Here is a 4648-nt window from a genome sequence, read left to right as displayed (position 1 = left end):
CTTGGCTACCTAGGCTAACAGGGCTAGCAGCTATTTTTACAGTCAGAGGAAAACTTCTGTTTGGCTAGCTACCTATGCCAATAAGGCTAGTTTTAATTTCAGAGATACGCGAGTGAGATTAGCCTGCAGTTAGATCTAATGGTTAAGCATTATGAGTTAATTAGGCTAAAAATGCAAATGATGCAAACTCGCTAATGTCAAAATCATAAGTTACAGCGAGTGCGTTATGCTAACAGCGTTGTTATGCTAATTATGAGTAATGGTGTTAACAGCTAACATCCCAAATTCACCAGCTTGTGCAGTGCAGTTTCGTCAGCTATGGATTTGTTGGCATGATATTGCTCAAAAGTTAAACTTTCTGTACAGTGATGTGTTTTTTGACAGTCTTAGTTCTTGGGTTTGGTTGTTGTCCTGGTGTAGGTGGCGACTCCAGACTCTTGTCAGTTCTTCACTTCAATTTTCACTCTGCACCTGAAAACAAAGAAAACAAAGAAACTAGAAAAGTTACTTTCTTCAGGTAGACAGGCAGTGTCATTCATGTATCATTCTGTAAAGGGATTACACAGTGAAGTTTAGTATTCATATATGTATCCCCATGCTCTAGAAAAGTGTGGTCTTTCATAAATTCATGTTATTTGTAGGCCAGAGGAGCAGCGTTTGGGAATAACGGCACGGCAGTCAATAATGGCTGTCAAGTTCAGCAAGTACAAGTAGGTTTCTTTCTTTCTTTCTCTTTCTTTCCTTCTTTCTTTCTTTCTTTTCTCTCTATTTAAGCTGTCTTTTGTCTGTGACAGCCAATATAAAGCGACCTTAGGGAAGCATAACCAATCTCTGTGTAATCCAGACCATAATACTGGCCTTTACGTTATTATAGGAACCACAAAGGGAAGAGTACAACACACACACACACACACACACACACACACACACACAGACACACTCCCTAACAGCAGAGTGTGTCCTTGTAATGCTGAAAATGAGATTTGTCTCGCCTCTGAGGTGACACGGCTGTCTGACCGGCCCTTTCTTTTCCTTCATCTTCCTCTCCCCTCCTATTTCCACCTGTTCTTTTCCACTTTCATCTCTACTTCTCTGTTCTGTTTCCTCACCCCCCCCTCCTCCCCTCACCCTCCCCTCTTCTCTTTTACTGTGTCTCCTCTCCTCTGTTCTTCCCTTTGGTGATGTAGTGGTAAATAACAAGTTGGGGAAACTATGACCTCCAGTCTGTGCTCATCATGAGGCAACAGCAACCACTCATATGAACAGAAATCACTTATATTTTCAGAAAAGTATTAAAAAAAACATCTGTTTGGTACTACTATGATGTATATGATAAATTACATAACACTACGTTTTCTGGCGGTCTATAAAGGTGGGTAAACTCTATTCTGCAAATAGAAGTGTCGGTAAACCGAAATTTAGGTGGGTCTTTGGGTTTACCCTCTACTGCATCCCTCCTTTTCTTCCTTTCTCCTCTCCTTTTTCTCCCCTCGCCTATCCTGTCATCCCTAAAGGCCAAGTGACTGTATGAAAAACAGTGCCAACAAGGCATTAAAACGCTGGACCGTGTCTTTAAGTACAATCAGCTCAATGTTCACCATGGCTGCACACAGAGCAAAGAAAAATCTGCTCTTTCCATGAAACACGAGTCCAGATGAAAGATATGATTATTATTTTTTTCAACATCTGAAATTTAAGAAACAAACAACTGCTTCAAGGTGTTTTTTCAGACTCTACTCTCCTGTTTGTTTGTTGTCTCCTAATTTTTTGACCCTCCAGCACTTACACTGTCTTCCAGTCCAATATTGCCTACAGTATAAGATCGTCCTGAAGTCCCTCCATGGTGTCTTCTCCTCTCTGTCCCCCCTGCTAAGCTCCGCTCCATGGGTGTTAATTTAGTGTTTACTGTTGTTGGCCCCAAGCTGTGGAACACCGAGCCACCTCCTCCATTACTTCATTTACATTTTGTTTTTTATTGTACCATTAATGTTTTTCATTTTGTGCATGACTGTACAAATGAAAGGTGCTTAAAATAAAATGTATTATTATTATTATTGTTATTAATATTAGACTCAACAGATGGTTCTGTGGTTAGACTATTAGATGGGGCCAATGTTGGCCTTTTATTAAAAATCATGGTCCAGTCAGTGTTGTTTACCTCTGATATAATGGAGGTTTCTCCCTGATCACGGCTAGTCAATATGTTTTATTATTATCATTTTTATATCAGTGGGAGGATTATACTCAACAGTCTGTAAAACCTGCAGTGAAACCTGCCTCACTCTGCCTTAAGGAGCTGCTGACCCACCTAAAACTATTTCATTAGTCTGGCTTTCAATGGAGAGTTTTAGTGTCCCATGATGCTCTAAATGCTGTTTCACCCTGACAAGAATACAATTCCAACGGGAAAACACTGAATACTTGTATAATTTGGAATTTACTGGGCATGAAAATGATCAAGTTTATAATATATTGAATATTGCTACAAAATATCGGTTATCTGCAGCTTCTATCCAAAACACTGCTCTTAGCCAAAACCCATATCAGTCAAACCCTTGACGGTTCATTACATGGCAGCGATGCCTCCACAGAGGTTACAGTAGTGTTAAGTAATTTCAAATGTTCACATATAGCACTCTAAATCTCAGACGACCAAGTGTTCCTCTCACAAATGTATTTCCATACCACATTATAGGCTCCAATCAATTTATGCTGACTGAAAAAGAGACATGCCAATCAAAGACATGTGGATGCAATAAAATGTGCAACCAATGGGAAAAGACAAACTGTCTGTATAGGTGCGAGGCCGCCCTAAGGTGTCAGCTTACTTTGAATGTTGCTGAGGCTCCTGTGCCTCTGGGAGCTGTCGCACCGATATGAATTGAATTTCACTTTAAGCTAATTAAAGCAGCGATTACAGGGACAGACAGTCTTAATGACAATAATGACACATGCACACACACAAACACACTCACAGGCTAGTTAAGTCAATACAATATTTTAAAAACAGATACACAAACACACACACACACACACACAGTATATGCACACACATACACGCACATACATTCTTAATGACTGTGCCCTCTAATCATCTGCTAACGAGGGACTTGCTGTGATTATTCAGCAGGCGTGGCTCTTTCAGTGTGTGCGTGTGTGTGTGTGTGTGTGTGTGTGTGTTTTCATACTGTATGTTGATGTGCTTCTCCATGGCTGAGACATTTTTTTCAAAATCTCCCTCTCGCTCTCTCAAAGCCTTAAATCACATAACCTTTCATATAATTTCCCTATATACCATAATAAAAATTTACATGAAAAATACAGGTACCTGGGAATGCAGATAATCTGACTCACACACACACACACACACACACACACACACACACACACCGATTACTTTTCATTTTGCTGCCAGCTAAATCCTGAGTGTTACGGCACATGGCTGACTCCAGCTTTACAGTATAAGGCATTTATGTTGCCTGCATATATACAGTATGTATGATCTTGTTTTTACAAGAACAGATACAACCCTAACCACAAGGTTGGCATAGTGCATCAATAATGTAATAAGCTAAGGTACGGTGCAAGGTGCAGAGACAGAACACATAGAATGAGAACAAGAATGAAAATATGAGAGAGAGAGAGAGAGAGAAGGCTTGAAGAAAGTGAGAAAGGAAGAGACAGACAGAGAGAAAGACACGGGGGGCAGAGAGCTAGATTGGAAAATCACAGAGGAGAAAGCTGATAGCTGTGACAGATTGCAGGCCTGTGGTGTTTGACACAACACACACAACACAGTGCAGCGTAACACTACACAATATGACACCACACACACACACTTCTGAAAAGTGCTTTGGGCTAGGCTTGTGCATATGGTATGAGATAGTGCTATAGATGCCTATTCCGCCTGAGCTCTCTCTCTCTCTCTCTCTCACTTTCTCTCACTCTGTCTTTCTCTCTCTCTCTCTCTCCCTCCCTCTCTCTCCTCCCATTTCCACCACATGCTAATGAAAGAGATCAATCTGGATCAATAGTTAGCACCAGCTGGCCAGTCCTGCGCTCTGGGGAAGTCTCTATGAAATACACACACACACACACACACACACACACACACACACACAGACACTGCTGATAATCAAAATAAAGCACTACAGTTCTGTATGTCTCAGGTTTGTTAAATTCCAATATATTTATATTATTTATTGTACTGCCTGGCTTCATTTCAAGGCTGCATTTATACTCCAGAAAAAAGTGTTTTTTATGAGGACAAAAGAACATTTATCGCTACTTTTTCAGCATCTTGATGTGTCATGTTCATAGTGTCATGTAAAGAAACTGTTTTGCAACTTGTTTGGTTTCATCCTACAAACTATTTTTGACTGGATAAATGTGATTGTGCCCAGCTCATACATCTTGAATATTATTGGCAAATTCTCTCCATGAAGAACAAAACAGTATTAACAATTATTAAAGACAGAATATACATAAATCTATCCTACATCACTCTAAGGAGCTCTGTTATAGAAATCCCACCTTTCACTGCCTGTAACGGTGAATTAGTGATGCACTGTTGCTACACCGCCCGAGGAAAGTAAATTATAGCATCACATTTTGTCAGCCATCAGATGTAAAGCAAGTTTTTATAGGC

Source organism: Centroberyx gerrardi, chromosome 4 (assembly GCF_048128805.1).
Source record: "Centroberyx gerrardi isolate f3 chromosome 4, fCenGer3.hap1.cur.20231027, whole genome shotgun sequence".
NCBI classification, from domain to species: Eukaryota; Metazoa; Chordata; class Actinopteri; order Beryciformes; family Berycidae; genus Centroberyx; species Centroberyx gerrardi.
The sequence above is the reverse complement of the archived record's forward strand: the minus strand, read 5'-3'. Positions refer to the sequence as shown.